At 43.6% G+C, this 23,792-nt stretch overlaps 1 protein-coding gene across 1 annotated transcript in view; it reads left to right on the top strand.

Annotated features, from left to right (window-relative positions):
• LOC122540014 (ADP-ribosylation factor 2-like) overlaps positions 1–23,792 on the top strand; it is a 38,564-nt gene that overhangs the window by 931 nt on the left and 13,841 nt on the right. The window lies entirely within an intron of this gene.

Below are 23,792 nucleotides of genomic sequence, written 5' to 3'. Positions count from 1 at the left end.
CCCCACATCGCGGTAAGGGACCCGGACCCGGTCACACCCCCCCCCCCCCCCCCACATCGCGGTAAGAGACCCGGACCCGGTCCCGCTCACCCCCCCCCCCCCCCACATCGCGGTAAGGGACCCGGACCCGCTCACCCCCCCCCCCCCCCCCCGCGGTAAGGGACCCGGACCCGGTCACACCCCCCCCCCCCCCACATCGCGGTAAGGGACCCGGACCCGGTCACACCCCTTCCCCGCCCCCGCCCCCCCATCGCGGTAAAGGACCCCTTCACACACCGAACCCGGGGGGGGAGAGAGTGAGTGCGAAGTGTGACCCTCGGCACCGAGTCGTGGGGAGAACGTAAGTGACCCCTTCCCCCTCCCCTCACCCCCAGCCCCGGGGGCGGGACAGGAGACACGCAGACGGAAAAAAGGCATTTTAGCGGCTCCTTAAACTTCGCCGTTTTTAGAGGAAAGGTTCAGAAGGGTAGTGTTGATTGACAGCGCCCAAACTCGGGGCGGATGTCGTAGAACGAAATGAAAACGGAATTGAAGTGTTGACCAGTGGTTACCTCCCTTGATTTTTAGAAGCCGGGGTGGGGCAAACTGGCAAACGAAGCGGCCTGTTGCCGTTTATATTCATGTCTGAACCCTGTAGACCAGCCTGGCCAAACTTGGTGGGAGCTGGACGTCTTGGAATGGCCAGGACATCCTAACTGACTTTAAATTGGATTTAAATAAGGTTGGATATGGGATGCTCCAAGCAAATTAAAATTTGCCAATTGTCTCTTTTTTTTGTAGACCAGTAGGGCCCACATAACCCCACTCTTAAGGGTACACCTAATTTCTGGGCCTCTGTTAGGAATTTCTTTTTTATAAAGAAGTATTTGCATATTCATTAGCTGCTGTTTTAGTGTGTTGGTGGGTTTGTGGGCTACCATGATACCAAGAGGTCTGAGTAGTCTGGCAGTTATTTCAGAGATGTTTCGATGTAAAGAGAGTTTGGCTAGGGTTTTTGGAGATGTTTAGTCTGCTTGTTGGGGTTCACTGAGAAATCAGTGGACTGTGTTCATTGGGTACCTGTTCGTTTTGAATACAGTGTATAACTGATTTTCCTCTGCTCTGTGTGGTTCCTCTGTGTGGTCTGCAGTGTGTGGTCGAGAAGCAGGAGATGAAGGGCATCAGCCCTTCATCAGGAATGAAAAATAAACGGGAAGGGGGTGGGTGGGGGGAGGTAACTGGGAGAGCGATAGATGGATGAAGGTGAGGGAGAAGGTAGGTCAGAGGGGACAATGATGAATAGATCTGGAGGGTGGTGCTGTGTTGGAGACTTGGGACTGTGGGGTGAGGGGAAATGAGGAAGTTGTTGTAATCCACATTTATCCTGTGTGGTTGAAGGGTCCCAAAGCAGAATATGAAGCCTTCCTCCAGGCATCAGGTGGTAATGGTTTGGTGGTGGAAGCGTCCCAGGACCTGTATATCCTTGACGGGGGGAGTTGAAGTGTTCAGCCATGGGGTGGTGGGGTTGGTGGGTGCGGGTGTCCCAGAGATGTTCTCTGAAATGATCTGCAAGAAGGCCTCCTGTCTCCCCAAGTAGAGGAGACCACACCGGGTGCAACGGATGCAGTAGATGATGTTGGTAGAGGTGCAGGTAAATTTCTGATGGATGTGGAAGGATCCCTTGGGGCCTTGGATGGAGGTGAGGGTGGTGATGTGGGCACAGGTTTTGCACTCCCTGCGGTGACAAGGAAAGGTGCCAGGAGTGGGGTGTGGGCTGATGGGGGTTGTGAAATTAACAAGGGAGTCGCGGAGGGAATGGTCTTTTTGGAACGCTGATAGGGGTGGTGAGGGAAATTATATCTCTGGTTTGGTCCATTTGGAGGTAGTGGAAGTGGCAGAGGTTGATGTGTTGTAAGCGTAGGTTGGTGAGGTGAAAGCTGAGGACCAAGGGGGTTCTGTCCTTGTTGCATTGGGAGGGGTGGGGTTCAAGGGCGATAGTTTGTGAAGTGGAGGAGATCGTCAACCATGTGGAAAGTGAAGTTGCGATAGTGGAAGAAGGAGGCCATCTGGGACTTTGAGGTGGAATTGGTCATCCTGGGAACAGATGCAGGTGGAGAAATTGGAAATAAGGGATGGCGTTTTTATTGGAGGTAGGGTAGGAGGAGGTGTAGTCTAGGTAGCTGTGGTAGTCGGTTATAGTATATGTCTGTGGTTAGTCTGTTGCCAGAGACTGTGATGGTGAGCTGCAGAAAGGGGAGGGAGGTTGAAGAGATGGTCCAGGTGAATTTGAACTCTGGGTGGAAGTTGTTGGTCAAGTTGTTCGACTGTTGGTCAAGTAAACTTACACAAAATAACAAAACGGACAACACAGAAGCATGGATAATTGGTAAAGAGGAAGGACACCACTTCGACTGGGATAACACATCCATCCTAGGACAAATAAAACACAGACACGCACAAGAATTCCTTGAAGCATGGCATTCCAACTCCACCTCTTCAGTAATTTCCAGTTCCCTGGCCCCCAACGGTTTATCTTCATTATGGACATGCAGTCCTTATACGTGTCCATACTTCATAAGGATGGCCTTCAAGCTGTCAGCTTTTTCCTCCCCATCCAATCCCACCCCCACCACCTTGCCAAACTAGTTCTCCCCCTCAATAAAGTTTTCTCCAACTCTTCCTGTTTCTTCCAAATTCAGGGGCTGACCATGGGCACTCAGATGGGCAATAGCCATGCCTGCCTCTTTGTTGGCTACATTGAACAGTCCCTCTTCAGTACCTACACCGACTGTGCCCCTACTCTTGTACTGTTATATTGATGACTGCATCAGTGCTGAATCCTGGACCCAGGCTGAACTAGAGCAGTTCATTGACTTCATCCACAATTTTCAGCTTGCCGTTACATTCACTTGGTCTATCTCAGATGCCTCCCTCCCCTCTCCTGACCTCTTCATTTCTATCTCTGGCAACAGTCTACAGACAGATGTTTACTATGAACACATAGACCCCATAACTACCTGGGCTACCCCTCCTCACACCCAGTATCCTGCAAGTACTCTATGCCATTCTCCCAATTCCTTTGTCTCCATTGCATCTGCTTGGACAAGGGGACATTTCATTCCCAAGCATCCCAAATGTCCACCTATTTTGAACAAGGTACTTCTCTCCCCTCTGTCACTCCAGATAGTCCTCCACCACAACTCCTCCATTCCCTGCTCCACTGCTCTAAACCTTGCAATAAAGACATTTGTCCTCACCTACCACTATACCAGTCTCTGCATTCAACACATCATCTTAAACACTTTCGCCAACCCTAACTAGACCCCATCACTAAATACTTTTTCCTCTCTGCCCCCTCTACAGATCCTTTTGGCCACCCTTTGCCAATCCTTGGTTTGCGCAACTCTCCCCAATAACCCCTCTGCCTCAATCCCCGGCACCTTCCCCACAACCATAAAAGATGCAAAACCTGCCAGCCCTCACCTCCATCCAGGGCCTGATCAGTCCATCCAGGTGAGACAGATTCACTTGCCTTTCCTCCAGTCCAGTTTACTATATCTGGTGCTCCTGATGTGGTCTTCTCTACATCAGTGAGGTCAAATGTAAACTTGGGGCATGTTTTACGGAGCAGCTTGGCCAGACCCGAAGGCGCGAACCTGATCTCCCAGTCACTGCCCATTTCAAATCCCCTTCCATTTCCTCTCCGATATGACCATCCTCGGCCTACTCCATTGCCACAGTGAATCAGACCGCAAATTGGACGAACAACACCTCACCTTCTGCCTGGCCAGCCGACAGCCTGGAGGACTCAACATTGAGTTCTCCAGTTTCAACTTAACTGGATTCCCATTGCCCAAATCTGTTTTGAGCTGCCAGCTGCTTCATTCCATTCCCCTGACCGACCTTTCCTTCCAGCTACCAACTGGATTCATTTCCTCCCATCGATCATCCTGGCCATATCCTCTTCCTCTGTTCGCCTATCACCTCCCCACTCTGCCCCTGTCCCCACCCAAAACCATCCACCCCTCCTTTATCTGCAGCTCCTCTTACCCCCATCCCAAGTCCTGAAGAAGGGTTACATCTGAAATGTTGACTTCTCCACTTCCTTCCAGCTTATCTACCTTGGATTCCAGCATCTGTAGTTTTTCTGCCTCTAGTTAAATTTTATGAGCAGTCTTGTGAGGATGCTTTGGTTGCTTACATGTTTAAAGCTATATATTTAAATTATGTGCTAGGATGGTGCCAGAAAGTGGCGACTGACACATCACTAATTTTGGGAATATGGAACAGTAAGTAAATCTGAAATCTGAGGTGTCATGCACATACATGTTGGCCAACAGTCAAAGTTCAAGTTCTACCTACTCCAGAAGTGTTTAAGATAGCTGAACAGATTGATTAAAAATATGTCCAGATAGAAGTTGTTAATAGTTTAGTGGGTGTTTATGCAGATAGGGATTCCTTCATCTAACCTCTAACCCTGAGCCACTTTCTAGGCATCTATCTTGAATTTGGAAATTATATTGTTTTTCAGCAATTTGAATTGCCTTAGGGGTATAGACTTGCTATAAGTTCAAAATAAATTATACCCATTACATAATTCCTTTTGAAACCAGAATATTTCAAATGCATTTTAATGGACAAATTCTTATCGTTGTATGTTATTTCATACAATCTGAGAATCCCTACAAGTGTGGAAACAGGCCCTTTGGCCCAACAAGTCCGTACCAATCCACCAAGAACCATTCCCCTATCTTGACACTCACACCTGATTAAGCACCTAGCCTACACATCCATGAGCACTATGAGCAATTCCCAAGGCCAATACACCTAACCTGCCCATCTTTGGATTGTGGGAGGAAACTGGAGTTTGCTAAGGGTTTTGATTCTTTGTAATAATTGTTCTCTGCAATTTTCACAAGCCTAGAAGTAAATGTTAAATTTTGTAAGTATTTTCAGAAATGTGTAGTGTAATCTGTTCTGTGCAAACTTGATATTGAGATTGATTTTCACAGTACATTGCCTTAGATTTCATTTTTGTGATTTGATTGCAGTTGAAAATGAACAAGTTTTCTTAGAATGGCCTGGAGTTCTGAACATGGGGCTGAATGTCTATTAAATGTTTTATTTTAATGCTGGAGTTATTCTTTTAAGTGTGGCTAGTGATCTGCATTTTTCCCTTTTGAATTTATCTTTATGTATCTGGTTCCCATTAGCCTTGTCAAGTGTGAGGAAATGAAGGTGTATTTTTACTGTCACTGTATTTCTTTAGCTCTGAAATTGCCTTCCCAAAATTCTCTTCTCCAGTACTCTCTTCTCTCTCTCCTAACATCATCTTAAAGCTTGTAGTCCTCTGCCCCATTGTTTCCTTGTGTGGCTCTGTCGTATTTTACTTCGTACCCTTAAGTGTTGTGTGCTGAGCCATTTAGGCCCTAAGCTTGGGCAATTCCTTTTGACATTTCCACCATCCTGTTCATATTGGGTGCTGTACAAAACCCACCCCTGTGATTAAGCTTTCAGTTGCCATCCTTCTATTTTCTTCCTGGCCCAGTGTCAACAATTTTGTTTTCCTGTTGCAAGTTGTGGCGGTTTCCTACAAGGATTTTGTAACAATTCCAGCTATTGTTCCAGTGTTCAATATTGGTGCAATCTAATTGTAAGCTGAGGTCCTTTTGAAACAGAAGCTTCCAATTTCATTCTGGAGTCTGTTCAATCCAAATATGATATGCATGGAAAATTGATTTTTTTTTACACCAAATGTAAACTAATGCAAATTCACCCTCCATGTAATGGGGGTTGTGTGTGTGAGACTCATCGAGTTCATGTTCACACTGAATAGATTGTTTAGAGGATCAGTGATGGTCATTTTGTAGTATTGATCTTTTGGTGATACTTACTTGTTGGGTGTGTAGAGCTGGTCGTTTACCAGGAAGAAAGGTTGACATGACTGTGGTTAAAACTTGTAACAGCTATTGAATAGATTTCTTTTGTTAGTTTGTGCTGATGTGACTGTGGATGTTGTTGTGATTGCACATTCAACTCTTAATTTGAGTTATTCTTTCAATGTGGTAATTTGAGCCCAATTTAACTAATATTTTGACTTTGAATGTAACTGAATTTTCTCATTGAGACTAATCAACTGAACCCAGAAAATATTCTTTGTTTAAATTGTAAAGCTGTTTGATTTGGATTGCTTTTGCAATTGAATGGCATCACAGCTAATCATCCTTGGGGAAAAGAATGATTCTTCTACCTAAGGAACATTAATATGGATCAATGTTGGGTTGCTTCATGATATTTCTTTCTTTCTTAAGCCAGTTCTGCCTCTTAAAAATGTTTTCCAGTACTTTGCTAATCATGGATTAGTATTGCGTAGAAGAACCCTGGTTTACTCATTGTACGAATGCAAGCATTTTGAAAATACTACCAATTAGTGCCCCTCCACTGCTTTTGTCTCAAAGTTGCACATTTCTTCCATGCAGGTACTTCTCTAATTCCCTTTTGAGCTATAACTGGACTTACTTCCATCCTCCTTCAATGAACAATGTTCAAGATCATCCCATGCTGCTTTTTAAAAATGTTCTCATAGTAATTGACAAAGGAACCAATGGTACCTTCTACTTGTGTCCTGTTTGCCAATGCTTCTGACATTGAAAATAATTTTCCATATATTTATTAAAATCTTTCAATGTAATTACCTCTTTCAAATCTCTCCTTAAATGTCTGTTCTGTTCTAAATCTAGTTTCTTCATTTTTGTGTTGCTGAAGTCTTGCATCTCTGGTATGTTGCAGTAAATCTCCTTGTTATACCTACACTGAAGGAATGATATATCTAAGAACTAGCTAATATTTCCACTTTAGTATAATTTCTAATAATACTATACATGTCACGAACTGGTAACAAAATACACATGGCAAAAAATAAATCAAATGTAATTTTCTTCTGTATTGCATGATTTTATTTGTAAGTGTGAGGATTCTGTAACTTTTTAACAGCCACTTCAGCTTATCCTATAACTTGTGTACCCACATCCAAAGGTGTCTTGTTCTTGAAACACCTTTCCAGTATATACTGAGATTTTTTGCCTCTCCTCAATTTGGCAAAATGTATTACTTCTGTATCTGTTTAATTTCAACTGCCAGCTGTACTTAATTCATCAGCCTGTTTTCCTAATATCTGGTCCTCACCCCATCTTTACAACATTATATTAAAACATAAGATTCTGATGAGATGAGAGTTGAAAGATATTGGAGGCAGTCAGGAAAATGAAGTAGTCACAATTAGACCAGCTGTGAACTTAGTGAATGGCCTGTTCCCCCTCTTGTGGTCTGATTTTTGAATTTCATGTCATCTGCAGACTTTGAAGTTATGCCTGTCTACCCAAATACACATCATTGTAAGAAAAATCTTAACCTGCAATCTGACACTACTGTATGAATAAAGCATATTTTATCTGAGTTGATGTGCTGAAAGACTGGAGGTTGGCTAATGTGGTGCCACTATTTAAGAAAGGTGGTAAGGAAAAGCTAGGGAATTATATACTGGTGACCTTGACATCGGTGGCAGGCAAGTTGTTGGAGGGAATCCTGATGGACAGGATTTACATATATTTGGAAAGGTGAGGACTGATTAGGGGTTGTCAGCATGGCTTTGTGTGTGGGAAATCATGTCTCACAAACTTGATTGAGTTTTTTTTTTGAAGAAGTAACAAAGAGGATTGATGAGGGCAGAACGGTGGCCGTGATCTGTATGGACTTCAGTAAGGCGTTCGACAAGATTCCCCATGGGAGACTGGTGAGCAGAGTTGGATCGCATGGAATACAGGGATAACAAGCCATTTGGATACAGAACTGGCTCGATGGAAAAAGGCAGGCGGTGGAGGGTTGCCTTTCAGATTGGTGGCGTGCAATATGGTTTGGTGCTGGTTCCACTGCTTTTCATCATTTAAATGATTTGGATGTGAACTTAGGTATAAGTCAGTAAGTTTGTAGATGGCACCAAAATTGGAGCTGTGGTAGACCGTGAAGCAGGTAACCTCAGTACAATGGAATCTTGAGCAGATGGGCCAATGGGCTGAGGAGTGGAGTTTAACTTAGATAAATGTGAGGTGCTGCATTTTGGAAAGGGCAAATCAGAGTAGAACTTATATACTTAATGGTAAGATCCCGGCGAGTGTTGCTGAACAAAGAGATCTTGGACTACAGGTTCATAGTTACTTGAAAGTAGAGTTGCAGATAGTGGATTTGAACTTGTGTGTCTTTGGGGAAATGTATGCATTTTATTTTTTGTGGACCATGTATTATCTTTAAATACTAGTCAATGTTTGTCTACCATCAAATCATCTTGTGTTTTCCCAATCCATCATAGACAAATGTGTCCTTCAATCCTTCATAGTTTGCTTAGTTCAGACTTGGGACCAATCTCTAAATGAACATTAAACACTTGTAAACTTTGTATAAAATTCAATTATTATAGTAACTATTTGAGTGGTTCCTTTGCAGTAAGGTTTTTGAACTAGCCCTTTCTCGTTACGAAATGCTAAATTAATTTACTTGGTTAGTTGCTCCATTGACTGCTACAGGATTTCAGCCTCCAGAGCATTAGTGTTAATTCGGTTTAGTGAGTCTTGATGTCATAGAGTCATAGAGATGTACAGCATGGAAATAGACTATTCGCTCCAACTCGTCCATGTTGTATCCTTAATAAATCTAGTTCCATTTGGCCCATATCCCTCTAAACCTTTCCTGTTCATATACCCATTTAGATGCCTTTTAAATGTTGTAGTTGTACCAGCCTCCACACCTCTGGCAGCTCATTCTATACTGTGTTAACCATGTTACTGCAGCTGTAAATTTCATTTATATGGGCCAAATACGATCCATGTTACATTGAAACCTATGAATAATTTTATCCATTTGCCCCTTGTTATTTCTTAGTCCCATTGTAGTGAATCCAGTTGATCCTTCAATCGAAGACCCCCTCTAATTTACAGTTTCATCCCTCTAGCAGTGCTACCCAACTTCTTTGCCTTCCATCTATCATTCCTAAAGATGAATATCACTATTGAATATTCAGTTTCATGTCCTGGTCACAACGTAACCATGGCTTTGTGAAGACAGCTAAATTTGTCCACATTTTCATCCATCCATGTCTTCAAATTCCTTTGTGAATGCTGTATACATTCAGATAGTTGCCTTAACTTTGTATTTTTAACATTTTTTTTCTACATTCTGATTCTTGGCTTCTAATTTTACTTGCTTTCCTACCTTCTGTTGAAAGTTTTGCTTTTCTCTAATCCGAGTTCCCTTTTGGGTTCCGATTGACCTACTGGTCTAGTTTAAGTTGACCCCAACATCACCTGCAAATTTTTCTGAGGATGTTGGCCCTAGTCCAGTTTATATGCAACCTGTCTATCTTGTATAGGTCCCACCTGACTTGGAATTGCTCTAAATGCTTCAGAAATTTGACCTTTTGTTTATGCCTTCAATCATTTAATTCTCTTCCTTTGCTCATTAGTACTTTTGATGCTCTCTCAATATGGTCTGGTATATTTTGTTGTGTACTAACAATCAGAAAGGGAAAATAGAATAATCGAGCTTTCAAGAAAATGAAAGGCTGATTGTAAAAGCTTCTACATGAATGCAGAAAGGAAGCGATAAGCAAAACATGAGTGTATTACAAGCAGAGTCTGAAGTTATAATGACGGGTAAGGAAGTGGCAGAGAAATTGAATACTTTTGTGTTTATTTTTAGAGAGTTTTTAAAAACTGGATGTGGAGAATCTAGGGACTGGTGCTAGTAAACTGCAAGATATTAATACTTTTAAACAAAAGTGCTGGCGAAACTATTGGGACTTGGATGCAAGCTGGCTGTAGAGATTTTAACTGTATTTGCAGTCATCTTTCAAAACTTGTATAGTCTTGAGTCCTCCCTGCAGATTGGGAGGTGGGAAATATAACTCCACTATTTAAGACAAGATGCTGGAAATCAGAGTCAAGATTAGAGTGGTGCTGGAAAAGCACAGCAGGTCAGGCAGCATCTGAGGAGCAGGAAAATCAACGTTTCGGGCAAAAGCCTTCATCAGGAATGAGGCAGGGAGCCTCTGGGGTAGAGAGATAAATGGGAAGGGGGTGGGGCTGGGGAGAAGGTAGCCAAGAATACAGTTGGTGGATGGAGGTGTGGATGAAGGTGATAGGTCGGAGGGGAGGGTGGAGCAGATAGGTGGGAAGGAAGATTGGTAGGTATGACAGGATGATGCTGAGCTGGAAGGTTGGACCTGGGGTAAGGTGGGAGGATGGGAAATGAAGAAACTGGTGAAGTCCATATTGCCCTGGGGTTGAAGTGTTCCAAGGCAGAAGATGAGGCATTCTTCCTCCAGGCGTCGGGTGGTGAGGGAGTAGCAGTGGAGGAAGCCCAGGACCTACATGTCCCCGGCAGAGTGGGACAGGGAGTTGAAATGTTCGGTCATGGGCAGTGGGGTTGATGTTCCCTAAAGTGCTGTGCGAGAAGGCACCCAGTCTCCCCAATGTAAAGGAGGCTGCATCGGGAGCATCAGATACAACAAATGACATTGGTGGATGTGCAGGTGACACTTTGGATGTGGAAGGCTTCTTTGGGGCCTTGAATGGAGGGGAGGGGGGGGAAGGTGTGGGAGCAGGTTTTGCAATTCCTGCGGTGGCAGGGGAAGGTGCCAGGAGGAGAGGGTGGGTTGTTTTGGGTGGGGTGTGTGTGTGTGTGGATCTGACCAGGTAGTCACAGATGGAGCAGTCTTTGCGGAAAGGGATGGGGAGTGAAATATAGAGGCATGGCACTCCTCCACAGATTCGATCAATAAGCACACTGACAATATACCAACCACTGCAACGGACAGCTGGAACTGACAACTGGAAGCGGCAGATTCAAACCACTATAAATGCCGGAGGAAAGAGCACAGAAGCGCTTCACAGGAGGCTCCCAAGCACTGAGGATGTCACCTAGACAGGGGACGAAACGTCTGCAACACAAATTCCCAGCATGGCGAACAGAACCACAACAACGAACGCCCGAGCTACAAATCTTCTCTCAAACTTTGTATACCTCTGGGTGAGAGACGCTAAGGCAAACCAGGAAATGGGAATCCTGTGCCAACCGCCGAAGCGCCACATACGAACAACTCCGGTTCCTGCATGAATGCCGAAAGAATCGAATCCTTCCACCATGTGTCAGACACAGACCACCAGGCAACAACCCACAAGCAGGGACACAGCCAGACAGAACGGATTCAGGATGATCCAGGTAATGATTACAGACGCGCACAACCGACTTCACAGATACAGACAAGAAATTGCGCGCCAAAATCGTTAATTTCAAAAACCACCAATCAGGAATGGACCCGGACCATAGAACAGGCCGTCACCATAGTACAGAACAGGACCCCACACCACACAAAAATGGCACTAAAAGAAAAAAATGGCTAAACTAACACACAACAGCCGACACCACAACACACACCTGGGTTAGAAACCTCTCCCACAGACAGCTCACAGACACGGAAAGAACAATACTGGCCAAGGGACTCAATTACAACCACAGGGACGCCAAGACAGCCGACTTCCTAGCAGCACTAGAATGCACACTCAGGAACAATGGACTGACAGAAGAGACACAACAAACAGTGAGACAAAGTATCGTACCTCTGATAACCAGGAAAAGACAAACACATAACCTCAACACCAAGGAGAGGGAAGCACTAAAATTACTAAGAAACGATAAGAACATAATCATACTACCAGCAGACAAAGGCAGAATGACGGTCATCCTGGACAAAGCAGACTACATCCAAAAAGCGCAACAACTACTTGCAGATACCAACACCTACCAAAAGAGGGAGTTTGACCCCACCCCACAGCTCACCAATAGGATAAACAACACACTGAGGAACCTACAGAAAAATGGACAGATAACCAGGTCAGACCTACAAAGAATGAAACCTGAAAGCAACAACACCCCCAGATTCTATGGACTACCTAAAGTGCACAAACCAGACATCCCACTCAGACCCATAGTATCACTACCAGGGACACCATCACACAAACTGGCTAAAGAACTACAGCAGAAACTGAAACACCTGTTCAGCGGATCCAGACACTCTCTACAGTCAACGCAGGAATTCTTGGACATCAGAAATATACACATAGACAAGGAAGAAACCATGGTCTCATTCGACGTAACGGCACTGTTCACCTCTATCGACAAAACCCTAGCCAGAGAAACAATAGCCAACCTGCTGGACATACAGAACAGACAACAAGACGTTGAACCTATCAACAAAGACAGTATACTCAAACTACTGGACCTGTGCCTCTCAACACACTTCGCATTCAACAACCAAATATATGAACAAATCAACGCACACCCATGGGTTCACCCATCTCTGGACTCCTAGCAGAAGCGGTAATGCAAAGGTTAGAACAAACAGTCTTACCGTAAATTCAACCCAAACTCTGGGTCAGATATGTGGATGACACCTTTTGTAATCATTAAAAACACAGAAATAGAGAACACACACTGGATCATCAACGTCACACTCACAGGAATCCGATTCACGAGGGAGGAAGAAAATGACAACCAACTCCCATTCCTAAACATGGTACAGAGAACACCTAACGGAGAATTCACCACTAAGGTATACAGGAAAGCCACACACACAGACCAAGTCCTGAACTACGAAAGCACCCCAACACACACACACAAGAAGTTGCATCAAGACACTGTTCAAAAGGGCCACAACACATTGCAGTACACCAGAACTGCAAAAAGAGGAAGAACACCTATACAATGTATTCGCCAAAAACGGATATCCGCGCAATTTCATCAACAGATGCCTAAGAGAAAGACAACGGAACGAGGACATGCCGCAACCCAAAGGACTAGCCACAGTACCATACATCAAGAGCATTTCCGAACTGACAGCCAGACTACTGCGACCACTAGGACTCCTAACAGCGCACAAACCAACAGCCACTCTCGGACAACAACTCGCCAGAATGAAGGACCCGATACCCAGCATGAGCAAAACCAATGTAGTGTACAAAATCCCATGCAAGGACTGCACAAAACCACTACATAGGGCAAACCGGAAGACCACTAACGATCCGCATCCATGAACACCAACTAGCCACGAAACGGCATGACCAGCTATCCTTAGTAGCCACACAAGCGCATGACAAGCAACATGAATTCGACTGGGACAACATTACTATTATAGGACAAGCCAAACAGAGAACAGCCAGGGAATTCCTAGAGGCATGGCACTCATCCACAGATTCAATCAATAAACACATCGACCTGGACCCAATATACCGGCCCCTGCAATGGACAGCTGGAACTGACAACCGGAACTGACAACCGGCAGATTCAAACCCCGAAAAATGCCAGAGGAAAGATCACAGAAGCGCTTCACAGGAGGCTCCCAAGCACTGAGGATGTCACCAAGACAGGGGACGAAACGTCTGCAACACAAATTCCCAGCTTGGCGAACAGAACCACAACAGTGAAATATATCTCTGGTGGTGGAGTCCGTTTGTAGGTGGCGGAAATGTTGGCGGATGATGCCGTTTATGCAGATGTTGGGAGGGTGGAAGGTGAGGACTGGGGGTGGGGGGAGTTCTGTCCCTGTTACGGATGGAGGGGTGTGGTTTGAGGGCGGACGTGCGGGACGTGGATGAGATGCATTGGAGGGCATCTTCAACCACGTGGGAAGGGAAATTACGGTCTTTAAAGAAGGAGGCCATCTGGTTTGTTCTGTGATGGGTCTGGTCCTCCTGGGAGCAGATACGGCGGTGGCGGAGGATTTGGGAATATGGAATGGAATTTTTGCAGGAGGTAGGGTGTGAAAAGGTGTAATCCAGGTGGCTTTGGGAGTTGGTGGGTTTTTAAAACAAAAAAATGTCGGTGTGCAGTGGAACAGAGGGACCTTGGAGTTCAGGTTCACAGTTCTTTGAAAGTGGAGTCACAGGTAGACAAGACAGTCAAGAAGGCTTTTGGCAAACTGACCTTCAGTCAGGGCATTGAGCATAGAAGTTGAAAGTTGTATTGCAGTTGTACAGGACGTTAGTGAGGCTGCACTTGGAGTATTGTGTTCGGTTTTGGTTGCATTGCTACAGGAAGGATGTTACTAAACTGGAAAGAGTGAAGAAGAAATTTACAAGGATGTTTCCAGGACTCCAGGGAGAAGTTGAACAAGCTAGGACTTCAGAGCATAAGAGACTGAGGGGGGATCCTTATAGATACAAGATCATGAGAGACATGAATAGAGTGAATGCACTTAAACTGATTCCCCAACCCTGGGAAAAAGACTGGCATCAGTTTAAGCTTAGAGGGGAAAGAATAAAAGGGGATCTGAGGGGTTAACTCCTTTTTTAGAGGGTTAGATGCATATGAAATGAGTTGCAAGTGGAAGTGGTTAAGGTTTATATATTAACAATATTTAAAAGGCATTTGGATAAATACATGCATAAGGAAGGTTTAGAAGGATATGGGTTGAAAAGTGTGGTTCTGGAAAAGCATAGCAGATCAGGCACCATCCAAGGAGCAGGAGAGGTGACGTTTTGGGCATAAACCCTTATTCCTGACTCTCCTCCTCAGATGCTGCCTAAGCTTCCAGCATCACACTTTTCAACTCTGACTCTCTGGTATCTTCTGTCCTTACTTTCTCTTAGAAGGATATGGGCCAAGTGTGAGGAAATGGGGTTAGCGTGGCTGGGCACTTTGGGTCAAAACTGGTCCATGCTGACCAAAGGTGCTGTAGGACATTGACTCCATGATGGATGTGGTATATTTAGATTTTTAGAATGTTTACTTAGTGTTTGAAACATTACAAAAATTAAAGTTAAAGCACATGGGAATGAAGGAACTGTAAAGACAAATACTTTGACATCTCATCAGAGGATAATTGCCGTAAATGGACACTTTCAGGTTGGTTTTCTGATTGCAAGGACAAGTGCTTGGGATTGAACATTGGCAATTGGCATCAATGATTTGAATGTGAAGATTAAATGTGTGTCCAGATGATGCAGTTGACTAAGAATGAGAACTGAGGATACAGAGATGTTTAAGGGGATTTGGATTTAAGTAGGTGAGCAAAGATTTAGATGAAATCCTATATAGAGAAATGAGATTATACACACTTGTAGTATTGTAGGGAAAATCCCCAGTCTGAGACAAAAACTATAGCTGCCGGGGGGGGGGGAGACGTCCGACAGCATGGCTGTCAACTGTGAGCCTTCTCTAACCCTCGGAGCACGTGTCATGGTATTTTATACATTTCATACTATAAAGATCCAGATATAGAGTTTTTGTTTGTGCAGCACGGTTTATTTACAGAAAACATTACAGTCATTGTCAGTTTCGATTTGGAGATGCCAGTGTTGGACTGGGGTGTACAAAGTTTAAAAATCACACAACACCAGGTTATAGTCCATCAGGTTTAATTGGAAGCACAGTAGCTTTCGGAGCGATGCTCCTGATCACCTGATGAAGGAGCGTCGCTCCGAAAGCTAGTGTGCTTCCAATTAAACCTGTTGGACTATAACCTGGTGTTGTGATTTTTAAGATTGTCAGTTTCAGCAGCTCTGCAGAAGTAATTGGTTGTGATCGTTCTTCCTGAGAAGGAAGATAGATTTGCACGATTGCAAATCTAATGTATTAACACTTGTATATAAGCAGTCTCAGGTAATTGATATTTCTACTGAAAGTAGTGTATGGACTCAGACACTTTGGACAGTAGATGTTACTGATGTGTATTCTCTTCCCCTACCCACTTTAAACTAATTATCTGTGTTCCGTGTCTATTGTGCTGGTATCCTGTTGGCCTCAGGCAGTCTCTGTGTATACTTTGCTGTACTTTACCATGTAATGGCTCAGCAGCCATCTTGTATTTGTGTGCTTAGTGTTGGCATGCCTGGGGTCAACTGTCACTTCAGTAGATGAGCATTTCTTAAATGGTGAGAGGGTAGGAAGTGTTAAACTGCAAAGGTTTGGATGTCCTTGTTCATGAGTCACTAAAAAGTTAATGTGCAAAGGATTCTGGGTAATCTAAGATGGAGGATGGGGAAAACTTTCTGGCTGTAAGAGCTGCTCCTTTTTTTTTTTGAGGTATTCTAAGTGTTGGAGGTATTTACCTCAAATTCCAGGAACAGCAATTACTGTTTTATATGCTGTTGCATTGTTTTGGAACTTTGGAGAAAAAGATTTTCTCCAACAGCAGTTTAAAAGGGAGAAGAGCAGACAGAGGAAGCACATGGTGAGGACACTGCAGGGGAGAGAGAGAGAGAGAACGAGAACCTGCACAGATACCGCCTTTGCTGTTTGAATTCGTGTATCGCTGGACATCGGAGGACATCTGGGAAAATTAACAAACAGTGAAATTCACAACTAATCTTGGAAGAACTGTTGGGTGAAGTTCACAGCATAAAATCAGCTAAGTTAATCGTTGTTTTAAGTCTGTCCAAGAGAGATGCTGCAGTACTGAGTACAGTGGATTCTTTCTTGATTATATGTTTCTGGAGATAAGTATCTTGATTAAACTTAAATTAATAGCTATGGCTTATATTTTAACCTGGAGTAGTGTTTGTAGAGGAATAAGACGGTGTTATTGTCTGGGTCTGTAGATTGTGAAGGAGCAAAAATGGCCTTCGCAGTGATATGTACTACTTGGGAGTTTAAAGAGAGTTTAAGGGTTACTGCGGATTATATTGCCATAAATGCTGTTGGATGCGAATCTTATCAGCTCAAGTAGATCGGTTGGAGAGACAGACAGAAGCGATGAGGAATTTGCAACAGCAACCGTATGTGATGGATGGCAGTTGTAGGAAAGGGAGAAAGCCTCAGATACAGTCACATAGATGGGTTAACTCCAGGAAGTCTGAGAGGTAGGCAGCTAGTGCAGGAGTCTTTTGTGATATACCCATTTCAAACAGGTATGCTGTTTTGGAAAATGTAGGGGGTGATGGATTCTCAGGGGAACGTAGCATGAACAGCCAAGTTTCTGGTATTGAGACTGGCTCTAATGCAACGAGGGGTACATCGGGTTCCAAGCGACCAATTGTGTTAGGGGATTCTGTAGTCAGAGGTACAGACAGATGTTTCTGTGGCCAGCAGAGAAAAAGCAGAATGGTGTGTTTCCCTAGTGCCAGGATCAAATATGTCTGAGGGTTCAGAATGTGCTCACGGGGGAGAGGGGCCAGCAGGAGGTCATTGTTCACATTGGAGCGAACGACATAGGAAGGGAAAAGGTTGAGATTCTGAAGGGAGATTAGAGAGTTAGGCAGAAATTTAAAAAGGAGGTCCTCAAGGGTAGTAATATCTAGATTACTCCCAGTGCTACGAGCTATTGAGAGCAGGAATAGGGGGATAGAGCAGATGAATGCATGGCTGAGGAGCTGGTGTATGGGAGAAGGATTCACATTTTTGGATCATTGGAATCTCTTTTGGGGTAGAATTGACCTGTACAAGAAGGACGGATTGCACCTAAATTGGAAGGGGACTAATATACTGGCAGGGAAATTTGCTAGAACTGCTTAGGAGGATTTAAACTAGTAAGGTTGGGGGGGGTGGGACCCAGGGAGATAGTGAGGAAAGAGATCGATCTGAGATGGGTACAGCTGAGAACAGAAGTGAGTCAAACAATCGGGGCAGGCAGGGACCAGGTAGGACTAATAAATTAAACTGCATTTATTTCAATGCAAGGGGCCTAACAGGGAAGGCAGATGAACTCAGACATGGTTAGGAACATGGGACTGGGATAGCTTGGCAATTACGGAAACATGGCTCAGGGATGGGCAAGACTGGCAGCTTAATGTTCCAGGATACAAATGCTACAGGAAGGATAGAAAGGGAGGCAAGAGAGGAGGGGGGAGTGGCATTTTTGATAAGGGATGGCATTACAGCTGTGCTGAGGGAGGATATTCACGGAAATACATCAAAGGAAATTATTTAGGTAGAACTGAGAAATAAGAAAGGGATGATCTCCTTATTGGGATTATATTATAGACCCCCCAGTAGTCAAGAAGGAAATTGAGAAACAAACTTGTAAGGAGTTCTCCGCTATCTATAAGAATAATAGGGTAGTTATGGTAGGGGATTTTAACTTTGCAGACATCGACTGGGACTACCATAGTGTTAAAGGTTTAGGTGGAGAGGAATTTAATTGTATACAAGACAATTTTCTGATTCAGTATGTGGATGTACGTACTAGAGAAGGTGCAAAACTTGACCTACTCTTGGGAAACAAGGCATGGCAGGTGACTGAGGTGTCAGTAGTGGAGCACTTTGGAGAAAGGCCAATTTTGACGGTATTAGGCAAGAACGTTCGAAAGCTGATTGGAGGCAGATGTTTGCAGGTAAAGGGACGGCTGGAAAATGGGAAACCTTCAGAAATGAGATAACAAGAATCCAGAGAAAAGTATATTCCTGTCAGGGTGAAAGGGAAGGCTGGTAGGTATCGGGAATGCTGGATGACTAAAGAAATTGAGGGTTTGGTTAAGAAAAAGAAGGAAGCATATGTCAGGTATAGACAGGATAGATTGAGTGAATCCTTAGAGTATAAAGAAAGTAAGAGTATACTTTTAAGAGGGAAATCATGAGGGCAAAACGGGGACATGAGATAGCTTTGGCAAATAGAATTAAGGAGAATCCAAAGGGTTTTTACAAATATATTAAGGACAAAAGGATAACTGGGGAGAGAATAGGGCCCCTCAAAGATCAGCAAGGTGGCCTTTGTGTGGAGCCACAGAAAATGGGGGAGATACTAAATGAATATTTTGCATCAGTATTTACTGTGGAAAAGGATATGGAAGATATTGACTGTAGGGAAATAGATGGTGACATCTTGCAAAATATCCAGATGAGAGGAGGGAGTGCTGGATGTCTTGAAATGGTTAAAGGTGGATAAATCTCCAGGACCTGATCAGGCGTACCCGAGAACTCTGTGGGAAGCTAGAGAAGTGATTGCTGGGCCTCTTGCTGAGAGATTTGTATCATCGATAGTCACAGGTGAGGTGCCAGAAGACTGGAGGTTGGCAAATGTGGTGCCATTGTTTAAGAAGAGAGGTAAAGACAAGCCAGGGAACTATAGACTGGTGAGCCTGACCTCTGTGGTGGGCAAGTTGTTGGAGGGAATCCTGAGGGACAGGATGTACATGTATTTGGAAAGGCAAGGACTGCTTCAGGATAGTCAACATGGCTTTGTGCATGGGAAATCATGTCTTTCAAATTTGATTGAGTTTTTGGAAAAAGTAACAAAGAAGATTGATGAGGGCAGAGCAGTAGATGTGATCTATGTGGACTTCAGTAAGGCGTTCGACAAGGTTCCCCATGGGAGACTGATTAGCAAGGTTAGATGTCATGGAATACAGGGAGAACTAGCCATTTGGATACAGAACTGGCTCAAAGGTAGAAGACAGAGGGTGGTGGTGGAGGGTTGTTTTTCAGACTGGAAACCTGTGACCAGTGGAGTGCCTCAAGGATCGGTGCTGGGTCCTCTACTTTTTGTCATTTACATAAATGATTTGGATGCAAGCATAAGAGGTACAGTTAGTAGTTTGCAGGTGACACCAAAATTGGAGGTGTAGTGGACAGCGAAGAGGGTTACCTCCGATTACAAGAGGATCTTGACCAGATGGGCCAATGGGCTGAGATGGAGTTTAATTCAGATAAATGCGAGGTGCTGCATTTGGGGAAAGCAAGTCTTAGTAGGACTTATACACTTAATGGTAAGGTCCTAGGGAGTGTTGCTGAACAAAGAGACCTCAGAGTGCAGGTTCATAGCACCTTGAAAGTGGAGTCACAGGTAGACAGGATAGTGAAGGCAGCCTTTGGTATGCTTTCCTTTATTGGTCAGAGTATTGAGTGCAGGAGTTGGGAGGTCATGTTGCGACTGTACAGGACATTGGTTAGGCCACTGTTGGAATATTGCATGCAGTTCTGGTCGTCTTCCTATTGGAAAGATGTTGTGAAACTTGAAAGGGTTCAGAAAAGATTTACAAGGATGTTGCCAGGGTTGGAGGATCTGAGCTACAGGGAGAAGCTGAACAGGCTGGGGCTGTTTTCCCTGGACTGTCGGAGGCTGAGGGGTGACCTTACAGAGAATTATGAGGGGCATGGATAGGATAAATAGACAAAGTCTTTTCCTTGGGTTCGGGGAGTCCAGAACTAGAGGGCATAGGTTTAGGGTTAGAGGGGAAAGATATAAAAGAGACTTAAGGGGCAACTTTTTGATGCAGAGGGTGGTACGTGTATGGAATAAGCTGCCAGAGGATGTGGTGGAGGCTGGTACAATTGCAATATTTAAGAGGCATTTGGATGGGTATATGAATAGGAAGGGTTTGGAGGGATATGGGCCGGGTGCTGGCAGGTGGGACTAGTTTGAGTTGGGATATCTGGTCGGCATGGACGGGTTGGACCGAAGGGTCTGTTTCCATGCTTGTACATCTCTCTGACCCTATGCAGGTACAGCAAGTAAATTGTGTAATAGCCTTTATGACAAGGGGAGTAAGTATGTCTTATGGTGAGAATGTGTATCGGATATAAGCAAGTAGGGGCAGAGTTAAGTTCTGAGTTTTGTGAAAGAGGTTCAGCTGAGCATGGCTCAGATAAGATCTTGCGGTTAACAATGGGGTGCAGGCAAGGGTAATGGGTTAACAATGTGGAAAAATATTCATTATATGCAACCAGTTCAGGTTGCATATAAGAACATTCATTGTGTAACAGCAGATGGCTTAATGTTTACTATTGATACTCTCTGGTTGTAATGTCACCCAATCAATATGAATGTTGCCTTATCTGGATGCTCCTCCCTGTGAAATGACTATATAGTTTGAGGAACTGCTATCCAAAGAAAACAGTGAACTCATGTCTCTGTGCACATGGGCAATTGTTCTATCTCCCTCCAAGGCCCAGAATAAAGATGGAGGTAAAACTATACTGTCCCTGTGGGCGTTTTGCTTCCCCTGAGGGGAGGGGAACAGGAGGATAATATTGGCGTAGTCGGCAGGATCCAAACGAATAGTTACCGTCAGACAGTGTCACCTGGACCATTGGTGTCTTGAGACAGACGGGCCCACAAGGTTGGATTTTAAACCTTGGTCCCTCTCCATATTCCTGTCTGCCGGAGACCGTCTCCTCGCTTGATTGCTCTCTATTCTATGGATTCCTTGAACGGTAATTAGTTTAGTTGAGAGACCGTTTCGTAAGAGCGCTGACAAAATGAGGTTCCAGTCCTCTGCATTGCACTGGAGGGAGGGTGTAGTTGGAGTTCGAGTACAAGGGATGGGGGATGTACGTATAATTGAGGTTTGAGTTCCCTGCGTGTTAATAGGGTTTGAGTCTCTTGGATGGGTTAATTTGAGTTCAAGTCCTCCGCGTTGTGCTGGGGTTTGAGCTCTCTGCATTTAAGTAGGGTTTGATCCCCCGTGAGGAATAATATGAGAAAGTGGCAAAATTTGAGGCTCTGAGAGTCTTTGTTCTGGGGAAAGAGAGGAGCTTGGACTGCAGCGCCATGCAATCTGTGCGAGGGCTTTCTTTTTATAAATGTAATTTCATTAAAAAAAATCAGAAATGCTGAAATCTTAAGATTGTACTTGAGTTAAAAAGGAAAGTCTCAATGTAAATTGTGCCGCGCTGAGAGTGTTTGATGTTTAAATGTTTGTTTGGTTTATTAAAATACTGGTTCGGAAAATCCTTTGAAGTAACTGTTTTACCTTATTTGAATCAGGATCTCGATTCAGTGTGTTTTGTGGGCTATGTAATGGGGCATCTTTTGTTTTTACATTGAAATTTTACAGCCTTATCCTTTTTAAAATTGTTAAACTTATAACCTTAAAACAAATTGAGTGCGTTGAGCCTCTGATTTGTTTCAAATTCTGCAATGTCTGTTTTAAAAAAAAAGTTGAGTCAGTGGTCATGCTTTAGCCAGATGAGAGTATTGTATTAACCTATCATTGCTGTGTTTTTAATGCAGTGTGTTCCCAAAAAGAATGCATTTTGAGTTTGATGTTTTCTTAAGATTTTAAGAATATTAGAACTTGCGACTGAGCTGTTTCGGTTCTGTTAATTATTGTTAAAACTTCATTAGCCACCCTTCATATCATTCATTCAAAGAATGTTGATCTCTACCAAAGTTGCCACTGTAATTCCGACTGTTTTACTTAGGGAGTTTCATTTGGAGAACATATATTAAAATAATCAGCATTTGTTTCCCACGAAAATTTGAGGTTTAAATCGAAACTGAAACTATCTTATCATTTGCTAAAGCACAGGAAACGTTTTGTTTTCTTGCTCTTCCAGTGTTTTGAAATACTTTTCCTGACAGCTTTCACATTAGCCAAGTATCAATTTGCTAAAGGAAAATTAATTCTTGAATAACCTGAATGGGGTCCCCTGGGGGTTTGATTTTAGGGCTGTTGATTGTTTGAATTTTTTAGGCAGTACAATTTTAGAAGTTAATGGATTGTATAAAACTTGCTAATGTCATAAATAAATAGTGAACAGAGTAACAGACTTCAAGAATTCAAAGAAGGTTGAAATAAGCAGACACAAGTTAGTGTAGTTAAATGTGCAACTGTCTTCATATTGATAACCACCTTGGCAAGGAAGGAATCAGAGGAAATTCAAAGATACTTTCAGTAGCTAATATTTTCTCTAGAGTTTCTCCATTCACAGGTAAAGCACACCTTTGCACTACTGCCCACCCCTCCACAACCTGATCCAGTGGATTCAATCAGCTCCTCCGTCATAAACACAAAGTGAAGAAGCTAACAACAGTAAGAGGAGGTCGGTATGCTTTTTGTCAGTGGCCTTCCCACACAGACATTAAACCACGTGAGCTTTACCTTGTCTTTCAGTCATTTAATGGATATGAAGGTTCATTGATCAAGCTAATATCACAACAGCCAGTTGGCTTTGTTACATTTAACAGCAGAGCAGAAGCAGACGCAGCAAAGAATGCTACGTTGACCTAGCCTGCAGCTGCTGTACTGAACACTCAGATGCACTGGTATCCTCTATCTAAAGCATCTCTGCAAGGACAGAAGACTCATCAGTTTTGTGAAGCATTTAACTGCCCTTATCTAAGAAATCAGATCTGTAAGAGATGCAGAAGGACAAACTGAATTTTGTTTTCAAGTTGGACTTTATTTAAGGAGATTTTGGAGAACTGTCTTGTTTCCACTCGACTTGGAGGGGATGGAGTGGTCACTAAGGGCAGTGGATTTAAGAACTTTACTGGTGAATTTTTTACGTACGGGAGGATTCTTCAAATTCTATTTACTGTTACGGACTAGCAATTTTTGTTATAATCCATTGTATGCTGCACAAAAACATAAATACTGGCTCTCAGTTTTATGAAAGCTGGTAATGTTATCGGTTATCATGAAATGATAAAAGCAGTGAATGAGAATGTGTATAGAGTATGAGCGGGTAGGGAAAGAGCTAAATTGAGTTTTGTGAAACGAGGTTCAGCTGAGCATGGCTCAGATCAGATAAGAGCTTGCAGTTTACACTGGGGTGCTGCAGGCAAGGGTAGTGGGTTAACAAGGTGGAAAAGGAGTCATTATGTAGAGCCGTTTAACAATATTAGAAGCATTCAGTATGTAAAGTCAGTTTAACAAAGTGAAAGGTATTCATTGTGTGAAGGAGGAGAAAGGCATAAGCCCTTCAGGAATGGAGCCATTCCTGAAGAAGGGCTTATGCCCGAAACGTCGATTCTCCTGTTCCCTGGATGCTGCCTGACCTGCTGCGCTTTTCCAGCAACACATTTTCAGCATTCATTGTGTGAAGCT

The sequence above is a fragment of the Chiloscyllium plagiosum genome, unplaced genomic scaffold (assembly GCF_037043375.1).
Source record: "Chiloscyllium plagiosum isolate Xiang-an unplaced genomic scaffold, Cpla_swu_hap1 HiC_scaffold_32, whole genome shotgun sequence".
NCBI classification, from domain to species: domain Eukaryota; kingdom Metazoa; phylum Chordata; class Chondrichthyes; order Orectolobiformes; family Hemiscylliidae; genus Chiloscyllium; species Chiloscyllium plagiosum.
The sequence above is the reverse complement of the archived record's forward strand: the minus strand, read 5'-3'. Positions and strand labels throughout refer to the sequence as shown.